The sequence below is a fragment of the Mesoplodon bidens genome (assembly GCF_964165515.1).
Source record: "Mesoplodon bidens genome assembly, chromosome: 3".
NCBI lineage: Eukaryota > Metazoa > Chordata > Mammalia > Artiodactyla > Ziphiidae > Mesoplodon > Mesoplodon bidens.
The window spans coordinates 30849549-30863191 of NC_138178.1; the positions used below are offsets into that span (position 1 = coordinate 30849549).

Here is a 13643-nt window from a genome sequence, read left to right on the forward strand (position 1 = left end):
GTGGGAGAGCCAAGTCCAGGACATTGGTCCACCAGAGACCTCCCGGCTCCATGTAATATCAAATGGCGAAAGCTCTCCCAGAGATCTCCCATCTCAACACTAAGACCCAGCTCCACTCAACGACCAGCAAGCTACACTGCTAGACACCCTATGCCAAACTAGCAAGACAGGAACACAAACCCAACCATTAGCACAGAGGCTGCCTAAAATCATAATAAGGTCAAAGACACCCCAAAACACACCACTGGATGCGTTCCTGTCCGCCAGAAAGGCAAGATCCAGCCTCATCCACCAGAACACAAGCACCAGTCCCCTCCACCAGGAAGCCTACACAACCTACCGAACCAACCTTAGCCACTGGGGGCAGACACCAAAAACAACAGGAACTATGAACCTGCAGCCTTCAAAAAAGGAGACCCCAAACACAGTAAGTTAAGCAAAATGAGAAGACAGAGAAACACATGGTAGATGAAGGAGCAAGGTAAAAACCCACCAGACCAAACAAATGAAGAAGAAATAGGCAGTCTACCTGAAAAAGAATTCAGAATAATGATAGTAAAGATGATCCAAAATCTTGGAAATAGAATGGAGAAAACACAAGAAACGTTTAACAAGGACCTAGAAGAACTAAAGAGCAAACAAACAATGATGAACAACGCAATAAATGAAATTAAAAATTCTCTAGAAAGAATCAGTAGCAGAATAATTGCGGCAGAAGAACGGATAAGTGACCTGGATGATAATAAGTGGAAATAACTACTGCAGAGCAGAATAAAGAAAGAAGAATGAAAAGAATTGAGGACAGTCTCAGAGACCTCTGGGACAGCATTAAACGCACCAACATTCGAATTATAGGGGTTCTAGAAGAAGAGAAAAGGGGACTGAGAAAATATTTGAAGAGATTATAGTTGAAAACTTCCCTAATATGGGAAAGGAAATAGTCAATCAAGTCCAGGAAGCACAGACAGTCCCATACAGGATAAATGTAAGGAGAAACATGCCAAGACACATATTTATCAAACTATCAAAAATTAAATACAGGGCATCCATGGAGTCACAGTGGTTGAGAGTCCACCTGCTGATGCAGGGGACACGCGTTCGTGCCCCAGTCCAGGAAGATCCCGTATGGCGCGGAGCGGCTGAGCCTGTGAGCCATGGCTGCTGAGCCTGTGTATCCGGAGCCTGTGCTCCGCAACGGGAGAGGCCACAACAGCGAGAGGCCCGCGTACCACACACACAAAAAAGAAAAATTTTAAATACAAAGAAAAAATATTAAAAGCAGCAAGGGAAAAACAACAAATAACATAAAAGGAAATCCCCATAACGTTAACAGCTGATCTTTCAGCAGAAACTCTGCAAGCCAGAAGGGAGTGGCAAGACAGATTTAACATGATGAAAGGGAAAAACCTACAACCAAGATTACACTACCCAGCAAGGATCTCATTCAGATTTGATGGAGAAATTAAAACCTTTACAGACAAGCAAAAGCTAAGAGAATTCAGCACCACCAAACCAGCTTTACAACAAATGCTACAGGAACTTCTCTAGGCAAGAAACACAAGAGATGGAAAAGACCTACAATAACGAACCCAAAACAAATAAGAAAATGGGAATAGGAACATACACATCGATAATTACCTTAAATGTAAATGGATTAAATGCTCCCACCAAAAGACACAGATTGGCTGAATGGATACAAAAAGAAGACCCATATATATGCCGTCTACAAGAGACCCACTTCAGACCTAGAGACACATACAGACTAAGGGGATGGAAAAAGATATTCCATGCAAATGGAAATCAAAAGAAAGCAGGAGTAGCAATTCTCATATCAGACAAAATAGACTTTAAAATAAAGACTATTACAAGAGACAAAGAAGGACACTACATAATGATCAAGGGATCAATCCAAGAAGAAGATATAACAATTGTAAATATTTATGCACCCAACATAGGAGCACCTCAATACATAAGGCAAATACTAACAGCCATAAAAGGGGAAATCGACAGTAACACATTCATAGTAGGGGACTTTAACACCCCACTTTCACCAATGGACAGATCATCCAAAATGAAAATAAACAAGGAAACACAAGCTTTAAATGATAAAGAACATGGACTTAATCAATATTTATAGGACATTCCATCCAAAAACAACAGAATACGCTTTTTTCTCAACTGCTCATGGAACATTCCGAGGATAGATCATATGTTGGATCACAAATCAAGCCTTGGTAAATCTAAGAAAATTAAAATTACATCAAGTATCTTTTCTGACCACAATGCTATCAGATAAGATATCAATTACAGGAAAAGATCTGTAAAAAGTAAAAAACACATGGAGGCTAAACAATACAATACTTAATAACCAACAGATCACTGAAGAAATCAAAGAGGAAATCAAAAAATACCTAGAAACAAGTGACAATGAAGACACGACAACCCAAAACCTATGGGATGCAGCAAAAGCAGTTCTAAGAGGGAAGTTTATAGCAATACATTCCTACCTCAAGAAACAAGAAACATCTCAAATGAAAAACCTAACCTTACACCTAAAGCAATTAGAGAAAGAAGAACAAAACACCCCCAAAGCAAAAGGAAAGAAATTATAAAGATCAGATCAGAAATAAATGAAAAAGAAATGAAGGAATAGCAAAGATCAATAAAACTGAAAGCTGGTTCTTTAAGAAGATAAACAAAATTGATAAACCATTAGACAGAATCATCAAGAAAAAAAGGGAGAAAACTCAAATCAGTAGAATTAGAAATGAAAAAGGAGAAGTAACAACTGACACTGCAGAAATACAAAGGAGCATGAGAAATTACTACAAGTAACTATATCCCAATAAAATGGACAACCTGGAAGAAATGGACAAATTCATAGAAAAGCACAACCTTCCAAGACTGAACCAGGAAGAAATAGAGAATATAAACAGACCAATCACAAGCACTGAAATTGAGACTGTGATTTAAAATCCCCCAACAAACAAAAGCCCAGGACTAGATGCCTTCACAGGTGAATTCTATCAAACATTTATAGAAGAGCTAACACCTATCCTTCTCAAACTCTTCCAAAAATATAGCCGAGGGAGGAACACTCTCAAACTCATTCTACGAGGCCAGCATCACCCTGATACCAAAATGAGACAAAGATGTCACAAAGAAAGAAAACTACAGGCCAATATCACTGATGAACATAGATGCTAAACTCCTCAACAAAACACTAGCAAACAGAATCCAACAGCACATTAAAAGGATCACACACCATGATCAGGTGGGGTTTATCCCAGGAATGCAAGGATTCTTCAATATACACAAATCAATCAATGTGATAAACCATACTAACAAGCTGAAGGAGAAAAACCATATGATCATCTCAATAGACGCAGAAAAAGCTTTTGACTAAATTCAACACCCATTTATGATAAAAACCCTCCAGAAAGTAGGCATAGAGGGAACTTACCTCAACATAATAAAGGACATATATGACAAACCCACAGCCAACATCATTTCAATGGTGAAAAACTGAAACCATCTCCTCTAAGATGAGGAACAAGACAAGGTTGTCCACTCTCACCACTATTATTCAACATAGTTTTAGAAGTTTTGACCCCAGCAATCAGAAAAGAAAAAGAAATAAAAGGAATCCAAATCAGAAAAGAAGTAAAGCTGTCACTGTTTGTAGATGACATAATAGTATACATAGAGAATCCTAAAGATGGTACCAGAAAACTACTAGAGCTAATCAATGAATTTTATGAAGTAGCAGAATACAACATTAATGCACAGAAATCTCTTGTATTCCTATAGACTAATGATGAAAAATCTGAAAAAGAAATTAAGGAAACACCCCCATTTACCACTGCAACAAAAAGAATAAAATACCTAGGAATAAACCTACCTAAGGAGGCAAAAGACCTGTATGCAGAAAACTATAAGACACTGATGAAAGAAATTAAAAATGATACAAACAGATCGACAGAAATACCATGTTCTTGGATTGGAAGAATCAACATTGTGAAAATGACTATACTACCCAAAGGAACCTACAGATTCAATGCAATCCCTATCAAACTACCAATGGCATTTTTCACAGAACTAAAACAAAAAATTTCACAATTTGTATGGAAACACAAAAGAACCCGAATAGCAAAAGCAATCTTGAGAAAGAAAAATGGAGCTTGAGGAATGAGGCTCCTGGACTTCAAACTAAACTACAAAGCTACAGTAACCAAGACAGTATGGTATTGGCACCAAAACAGAAATACAGATCAATGGAACAGGATAGAAAGCCCAGAGATAAACCCACGCACATATGGTCACCTTATTTTTGATAAAGGAGGCAAGAATATACAATGGAGAGAAGACCGTCTCTTCAATAAGTGGTGCTGGGAAAACTGGACAGCTACATGTAAAAGAATGAAATTAGAACACCATACACAAAAATAAACTCAAAATGGATTAAAGACCTAAATGTAAGGCCAGACTCTATAAAACTCTTAGAGGAAAACATAGGCAGAACACTCTGTGACAAATCACAGCAAGATCCTTTTTGACCCACCTCCTAGAGAAATGGAAATAAAAACAAAAATAAACAAATGGGACCTAATGAAACTTAAAATCTTTTGCACAGCAAAGGAAACCATAAACAAGACAAAAAGCCAACCCTCAGAATGGGAGAAAATATTTGCAAATGAATCAATGGACAAAGGATTAATCTCCAAAATTTACAAGCAGCTCATGCAGCTCAATATCAAAAAATGAAACAACCCAATCCAAAGACAGGCAGAAGATCTAAATAGACATTTCTCCAACGAAGATATACAGATTGCCAATGAACACATGAAAGGATGCTCAACATCACTAATCATTAGAGAAATGCAAATCAAAACTACAATGAGATATCATCTCACACCAGTCAGAATGGCCATCATCAAGAAATCTACAAACAATAAATGCTGGAGAGGGTGTGGAGAAAAGGGAACCCTCTTGCACTGTTGGTGGGAATGTAAATTGATACAGCCACTATGGAGAACTGTATGGAGGTTCCTTAAAAAACTTCAAATAGAACTACCATATTACCCAGAAATCCCACTAATGGGCATATACCCTGAGAAAACCATAATTCAAAAAGAGTCATGTACCACAATGTTCATTGCAGCTCTATTTACAATAGCCAGGACATGGAAGCAACCTAAGTGTCCATTGACAGATGAATCGATAAAGAAGATGTGGCACCTACATACAATGGAATATTACTCAGCCATAAAAAGAAACAAAATTGAGTTATTTGTAGTGAGGTGGATGGACCTAGAGACTGTCATACAGAGTTAAGTAAGTCAGAAAGAGAACAATAAATACAGTAATGCTAACACATATATATGGAATCAAAAAAAAAAGTGGTTCTGAAGAACCTAGGGGCAGGAGAGGAATAAAGATGTAGATGTAGAGAACTTGAGGACATGGGGAGGGGGAAGGGTAGGCTGGGACGAAGTAAGAGAGTGGCATGGACATATATACACTACCAAATGCAAAATAGCTAGCTAGTGGGAAGATGCCCCATAGCACAGGGAAATCAGCTTGGTTCTTTGTGAGCACCTAGAGGGGTGGGATAGGGAGGGTGGGAGGGAGATGCAAGAGGGGAGGAGATATGGGGATATATGTATATGTATAGCTGATTCCCTTTGTTATAAAGCAGAAACTAACACACTATTGTAAAGCAATTATAGTCCAATAAAGATGTTAAAAAATAAAATAAAATAAAATATAAAAAGCACAGGAAGGGACTTCCCTGGTGGCGCAGTGGTTGAGAGTCCGCCTGCTGATGCAGGGGACACAGGTTCGTGCCCCGGTCCTAGCCATCCCACATGCCGTGGAGTGGCTAGGCCCGTGAGCCATGGCTGCTGAGCCTGGGCGTCCGGAGCCTGTGCTCTGCAACGGGAGAGGCCACAACAGTGAGAGGCCCGTGTACTGCAAAAAAAAAAAAAAAAAAAAAGCACAGGAAGGTCAAAATAAATAAATAAATAAAAGAGGCAAGGGGAAGAAAAAAGAAAGGAACAGAGAGAACCCAGTTAAAAGAAAATCAGAAAAGGAAAAGTTCCAAATAATGCCACAAAAATAGGAAGGAGTATAAGAGAGTACTATGAACCTTTATACATCTATAAAATGGACAACCAAGGAGAAACGCACAAATTCCTAAAAACATACAACCTCTTAAGACTGAATCAGGAAGAAACAGAAAATATGAACAGACCAATAACTAGTAATGAAATTGAATGAGTAATTTTTTTTAAAAGCCCCAAAGCAAAAATCTAGAAGCAAACAGTTTCATAGATGAATTCTACCAAACATTTAGAAGAGTTTAAACCTATCCTCTCAAACTAATCCTAAAAGTTGCAGAGGAAGAAATTCTTCTGAAATCATTCCATGAGGCTACCATTACCTTGATACAAAAACTAGACAAAGATATCACAAAAATAAATTACATGCCAATATCACTAATGAACAGAGATGTAAATACACTCCAACCAAATTTAAGAATACAATGAAAGGATCATATACCATAATCAAGTGTGATTTATCTCAGGGAAAATCAATTTATATGATACACCATATTAATAGGACACTCTACCCAGCAAGATTATCATTTCGAATAGGAGATAAAGAACTTCTCAGACAAGGAAAAGCTAAAAGAATACAGCAATACTAAACCTACCCTAAAGGAAATATTGAAAGGCCTTCTCTAAATAGAAAAGTAGAAAGAATCTATATGGAAGAGAAAATTACAATTGAAAAATAAATCACTTAAATAAGCCAGTACACACTTGAGTAAAAATAATTTGCTCATCTCAGTAGATGCAGAAAAAGCTTTTGAAAAAACTCAACGTCAATTTATGATAAAAGTTCTCAATAAAGTGGGTACAGAGACAACATACATCATCTTAATAATGGCCATATATGATAAGCCCACAGGTAACATCATACTCAACAGTGAAAAGCTGAAAGCATTTTTTCTCCAAGATCAGGAAAAGAGAAGGATGCCTACACTTGCCAATTTTATCAACATAGTATTGGTAATCCTAGCCACACCAAGTAGACAAGAAATAAAAATAAAAGAAACCCAAATTGGAACAAAAGACCTAAAAATGTCACTGTATGGAAGATGGCATGATACTACACACAAAAAAAATCTTTAAGATTCCACCAAAATACTTCTAGAACTCATAAATGAATTTGCTTTAGTTGCAGGATACTAAATTACTAAACAGAAGTCTGTTGCAATTCTACATACTAAAAACAAACTTTCAGAAATTGAAACAAAGAAAACAATCTCATTTATATTAGCATCAAAAATAATAAAATACCTGGGAATAAGACTAACTAAGGAGGTAAAAGACTTGTACTCAGAAAAAAATAACAGACTAGGGAATCAAATCAAGATGGTGGAGTAGAAGAAAGTAGCACTCACGTCCTCCCACAAATACATCCAAAATACTTCGACAAATGGAACAATTCTCACAGAACACCTACTGAACACTAGCGGAAAACCTCAAATACCTGAAAGGACAAGAAACATCTCCACGAAATAGGGTAGGATGAAAGAAAAAAAAAAAAAAGAGAGGTACTGGGACAGGACCTGTGCCCCTGGTAGGGAGTTGAAAGAGAGGAAATGTTTCTTCACCCTGGAAAACCCTCTCAGCTGTGGGGAGACCACCTGGGACAGAAAGGGAGCAGAGAGGCTCAGAGGAGAATGCAACAACTGGTTTGTGGCAGGCACAACAGAGACAGATCCACAAAGACAGTCCCTGCCACTGCCCTGCACACCCCAGTCTGAGACACGCATCCACTGGTAGGGGCGGGGGCTGGGGGCTGGATCTCGGGGTCTAGAGGACAGACCCAGGGAGAGGACTGAGGTTGGCTGTGGAAACAGCGTGAAGGGGCCCGAATGTGGTCCAGCCCCAAAGGGGGCTGTTCCCAGAAAAAGCCCAGACCTACCATGGAAGTGAAGTGCCATTGTTAAGAGGTGCATGAAGGGAGGGGTGGGGCTGCCATTACAGTCTCTTTCTCCACACACTGGCCCCCACCTCTTCAGGCTCTGGGAGAGCATGCCCCAGCCACTACTGGGGGCTCAGGCGTCCACGGGATCTCACGCCCAGCTGCCACTTCAGCAGGCTCTGGGAGTATGTGCCAGTGGGTTGCCACTCACAGAGGCAGGGCTGAAACCACAGCTGAGCCCCAGGGGCCACGTGACTAAGGAAGCAGGGCTGAAATCTCTCCCTGCAGCTGCACCAGCTGCAGATTTAAACCTCCGCTGTTGGATTTGTAAATTCAGTGCCTGCAGGACATCCGAGTGGACAATGGGTGCTCCTGTGGCTGGGACGGGTCTGGTCTAAGCAGCTGTGGGCTTTGTGGGTGCACGAACGTGGGTGCATGAACGTGGGTGCCTGCACATGGGTGCTGGGCTGGGCCAGGGTCTGAGCTGCCCCCATAGATCTCACAGTGGGTCTGGATGTGTGACTAATGTGGTCCTGGTACCTGACTTCAGTGGATCTGTGCTGGTGGCCTTGTGAAAACAATGCCTGAGGGACACCAGGGCCAATTGCTAGCGTTTCCAAGGTTGAGACAGGACCGAGGGCAGTGCCAACAACAGTGTACTTTGTGAACCCGCACAACAGATGACAGGTGACACAACAGAGCAGAAACGTAGCTCAGAAACAGATCTGGTGACTTTTACTCCAACAACTAGGGAGCAGACCCTGCCCCTGACAGGGCAGTGACAACCGCAGAGCAAAGAGGAGGCCACACTCAATACCCAGTGCAGGCTCTGGTCACCACAACAGCAGTCACATCTTCTATCAAAGGCCACCATACACTAAGGAAAGACATGGCAGGCATCCACACTTAAAACAGCCCTCGCACCAAAAAATATTAAATCCACACAAGCTATGCAGGGATGTTCCCACATAAAAACACCCCTCCAAGACCACAGTAGATAACTGTTTCTCCTAAACTCACAGAGCAAGAGAAATATAAGTAAAATGAAGAAGCAGAAGAACCACTCCCAGTGAAAAGATCAAGAGAATTCTCCTGAAAGAACACAGAATGAAAACAACCTCTTCAATCTAATAGGCACTGAGTTCAAAAAGGAGATAATGAAAATACTGATGGAATTAAGAAAGGCTATGGGCAGAAATGCATACCACTGTCAAAAGGAACTAGAAACTAGAAGGATCCACCAAGAAAAATTAGAAAATTCATTCGCTGAAACAAAAGCTGAGCTAAAGGCAAAGAATAACAGAATGAATAATGCAGACGAACGAATAAGTGATCTGCAAGATAGAATGGAAATCACCCAATCAGGACATCAGACAGAAAGCCTAATGAAAAAAATTGAAAGCAATAAAAGAGACCTATGGGATAATATAAAGTGTGCCAATCTATGCATAATAGGGATCCCAGAAGGAGAAGATAGAGAAAAAGGGATTGAAAATGTATTTGAAGAAATTATGGCTGAAAATTTCCCTAACCTAAAGAAGGAAACAGATATCTAGGTACAGGAAGCACCCAAACAAGATGAACCCAAACAGATCTACACCAAGACATATTATAATAAAAATGGCAAAATTAAAGAGAGGATTCTCAAGGCAGCAAGACAAAGAGTTAATTGCAGGGGAACCCCCATAAGGCTATAATCTGATTTCTCTACAGAAACGTTGCAGGCAGGGAGGGAGTGGCAAGATATATTCATAATCAAAGTCCTGAAAGGGAAAAATCTGCAACCTAGGATACTCTACCCAGCAAGATTATCATTTCAAGTAGGAGATAAAGAACTTCTCAGACAAGCAAAAGCTAAAAGAATACAGCAATACTAAACCTACCCTAAAGGAAATATTGAAAGGCCTTCTCTAAATAGAAAAGTAGAAAGAATCTATATGAAAGAGAAAATTACAATTGAAAAATAAATCACTTAAATAAGCCAGTACACACATTTAAAAAAAAAAAAAGAAAAATTTTCTGTGAAAGTGATGATAACCACAAGGAACAGTAAAAGGATAAACATGAAGATGTAAAAGAGGACATCTAAATCACAAAATGTGGGGAAGGAGAGGAAGGAAATGTAGATTTTTTCCCTAGAAAATGTTTGAACCTATATGACTCCAGTCTAAGGCAAGTAAATATAAGAAGGGGTTAACGCACGTGAAAAACAGGGTAACCAGAAATCAAGAAGTAGAGTCACAAAAACCAAAAAGAAGAAAATATAAGTATAATACAAAAGAAAACCATCAAAACACAAAAGGACAAATAAAATATAAAATCAACAGGAAAACAGCATTTAAAATGGCAATAAATACATGTCTGTCGATAATTACCTATGTGTCAATGGACTAAATGCTCCAGTCAAAAGACACAGAGTGGCAGGTTGGATTAAAATACAAGAGCCTAAAACATGCCGACTACAAGAGACCCACTTTAGGGCAAAGGGCACACATAGATTGAAATTGAGGACATGGAAGAAGATATTTCATGCAGACGGAAATGACAAGAAAGTCAGGATCACAATATTTATATCAGACAAAATAGACTTTGAAACAAAGACTGTAAAGAAAGATAAAGAAGGACACTATAAAATGATAAAAGGACCCATACAAGAAGAGAATATTACACTTGTCAACATATATACACCCAATATAGGAGCACCCAAATATATAAAACAAATACTAACAGACACAGAGGGAGAAATCCTTCAATGTTGTGTGGAACAATGCTAAACCTATGCTAGGCTGGCTTAATCAAGCTCTTCAATGGTGGGCCCAGAGGAGGCACCACCAGATGGAGGAGCTCCACTACCAGGGAAGCCCCCGGGCATTCTTCCTGGCATGCCTCCTGGCATGCCTCCTGCACTCTGGTACAGCTTGGTAATGATGGGGTTGCAGACTTTTTCCAGCTCCTTCTGCTAATGTTCAAATTCTTCCTTCTCTGCAGTCTGGTTCTTGTCAAGCCAGTTGATTATTTCATTACACTTATCAAGAATGTTCTGTTTGTCCTCATCATTAACCTTGCCTTGAAATTTCTCATCCTCAACAGTAGCTTTCATGTTGAAAGCATAGGATTCAAGAGAATTCTTCGAAGACACCTTATCCTGCTGCTTCTCATCTTCAGCTTTATACTCCTCTGCTTCCTGAACCATGTGTTCAATGTCTTCCTTGCTCAAACGGCCCTTGTCATTAGTGCTGGTAATCTTGTTCTCTTTTCCTGTGCTCTTATCCACAGCAGAGACATTGAGGATGCCATTGGCATCAATATCAAAAGTGACTTCAATCTGAGGAACACCACGGGGGGCAGGAGGTATGCCTGTGAGTTCAAACTTGCCAAGCAGGTTGTTATCCTTGGTCATGGCACGCTCACCTTCATAAACCTGAATGAGTATACTGGGCTGGTTGTCTGAGTAGGTTGTGAAGGTCTGCGTCTGCTTGGTGGGAATGGTGGTGTTGCGCTTGATGAGGACAGTCACGATTCCACCAACAGTTTCATTTCCAAGGGAAAGAGGTGTGACATCCAACAGCAGGAAGTCTTGAACATTTTCAGATTTGTCTCCAGATAAAATGGCTGCCTGGACAGCTGCACAATAAGCAACAGCCTCATCAGGGTTGATGTTCTTATTCAGTTCCTTCCCGTTGAAGAAGTCCTGTAGAAGTTTCTGAATCTTGGGGATGCAGGTTGAACCACCCACCAGGACAATACCATGGATCTGAGACTTGTCTAGCTTGGCAACCCAAAGAGCTTTCTCCACAGGGTCCAGTGTGCCATGGAACAGGTCAGCATTCAGTTCTTCAAATCAGGCATGGGTAATTGAGGTATAGAAGTCAATTCCTTCATAGAGGGAATCAATCTCAATACTGGCCTGGGTGCTGGAAGAGAGAGTGTGCTTAGCATGCTCACAAGCAGTATGAAGGCAGTGGACAGCCCTCTTGTTCTCACTGATGTCCTTCTTGTGCTTGTGCTTGAATTCTGCAATAAAATGGTTGACCATCTGGTTGTCAAAGTCTTCTCCACCTAAGTGGGTACCTCCAGCAGTAGATTTGACCTCAAAGATTTCATCCTTAACAGTGAGGATTGACACATCAAAAGTGCCACCAACTAAATCGAAGATCAGCACATTTCTTTCTGCTCCAACCTTTTTGTCTAAGCTATAGGCAATAGCAGCAGCAGTTGGCTCGTTGATGATTCGAAGTACATCGAGCCCAGCAATAGTTCCAGCATCTTTGGTGGCCTGACGCTGAGAATCATTAAAGTAAGCAGGTACTGTGACAACAGCATCGGTAACAGTCTTCCCAAGGTAGGGCTTCTGCTATTTCCTTCACCTTTGTCAAAACCATGGATGACACCTCCTCTGGATAAAAACTTTTTGTCTCTCCCTTGTATTCTACTTGAACCTTAGGCCTGCCTGCATCATTCACCATCATGAAAGGCCAATGCTTCATATCAGACTGGACAATAGCATCATCAAATCTTCGTCCAATGAGGGGTTTGGCATCAAAAACTGTGTTGGTGTGATTCATTGCACCTTGGTTCTTTGCAGCATCACCAATCAATCATTAGATATCAGTAAAGGTGACATAGCTTGGGGTAGTTTGGTTCCCCTGATCATTGGCAATTATTTCCACCTTTCCATGCTGGAAGACACCCACACAAGAATAGGTGGTGCCAATATCAATGCCAACTGCAGGTCCCTTAGACATGGATGCTGGAGCGCAGGCCCAGGTCCACTGGAGGAGAAAACAGCAACCTATAGAGCTGCTGCTCCGTTCAACGAGATAGTAGTAGGAGACTTTAAATACCCCACTCTCATCAAAAGACAGATCTTCCAGCCAGAAAATTAATAGGGCAACAGAGATCCTAAATGATGTAATAGAACAGTTAGACTTAATTTATATTTTCAGGACATTACATCCAAAAAAGACAGAATACCCATTCTTCTCAGGTGTACATGGAACTTTCTCAAGGACTGACCACATACTGGGGCACAAAACAAGCCTCAAGAAATTTAAGACTAAAAAAGTTATCTCAAGCATCTTTTCTGATCACAACAGTATGAAGCGAGAGATCAACCACAGAAGAAGAAACGAGAAAAAAAATTACAAGGAAACTAAACAACATGCAAATAAAAAACCAATGGGTCAACAATGAAATCAAAGAAGAAATTTAAAAACACCTTGAAGACCCGGAGGAAGATGGCGGAAGAGTAAGACGCGGAGATCACCTTCCTCCCCACAGATACATCAGAAATTCATCTACACGTGGAACAACTCCTACAGAACACCTACTGAACGCTGACAGAAGACCTCAGACCCCCCAAAAGGCAAGAAGCTCCCCACATACCTGGGTAGGGCAAAAGAAAAAAAGAATAAACAGAGACAATAGGATAGGGACGGGACCTGCACCAGTGGGAGGGAGCCGTGAAGGGGGGAAGGTTTCTACACACTACAAGCCCCTTCGCGGGCGGAGACTGCAGGTGGCGGAGGGGGAAAGCTTCGGAGTAGCGGAGGAGAGCACAGCAACAGGGGTGCGGAGGGCAAAGCGGAGAGATTCTGGCACAGAGGACCGGTGCCCTCAGGCACACACCAGCCCGAGAGGCTTGTCTG

General features: G+C 40.7%; 1 pseudogene across 1 annotated transcript; it reads right to left on the bottom strand.

The window, feature by feature from the left end:
- Window positions 1–10746: 10746 nt before the first annotated feature.
- On the bottom strand, window positions 10747–12796 carry LOC308613592 (heat shock cognate 71 kDa protein-like; annotated as a pseudogene). The gene has a single exon. The product of its transcript is annotated as a heat shock cognate 71 kDa protein-like (transcript).
- Window positions 12797–13643: the final 847 nt, after the last annotated feature.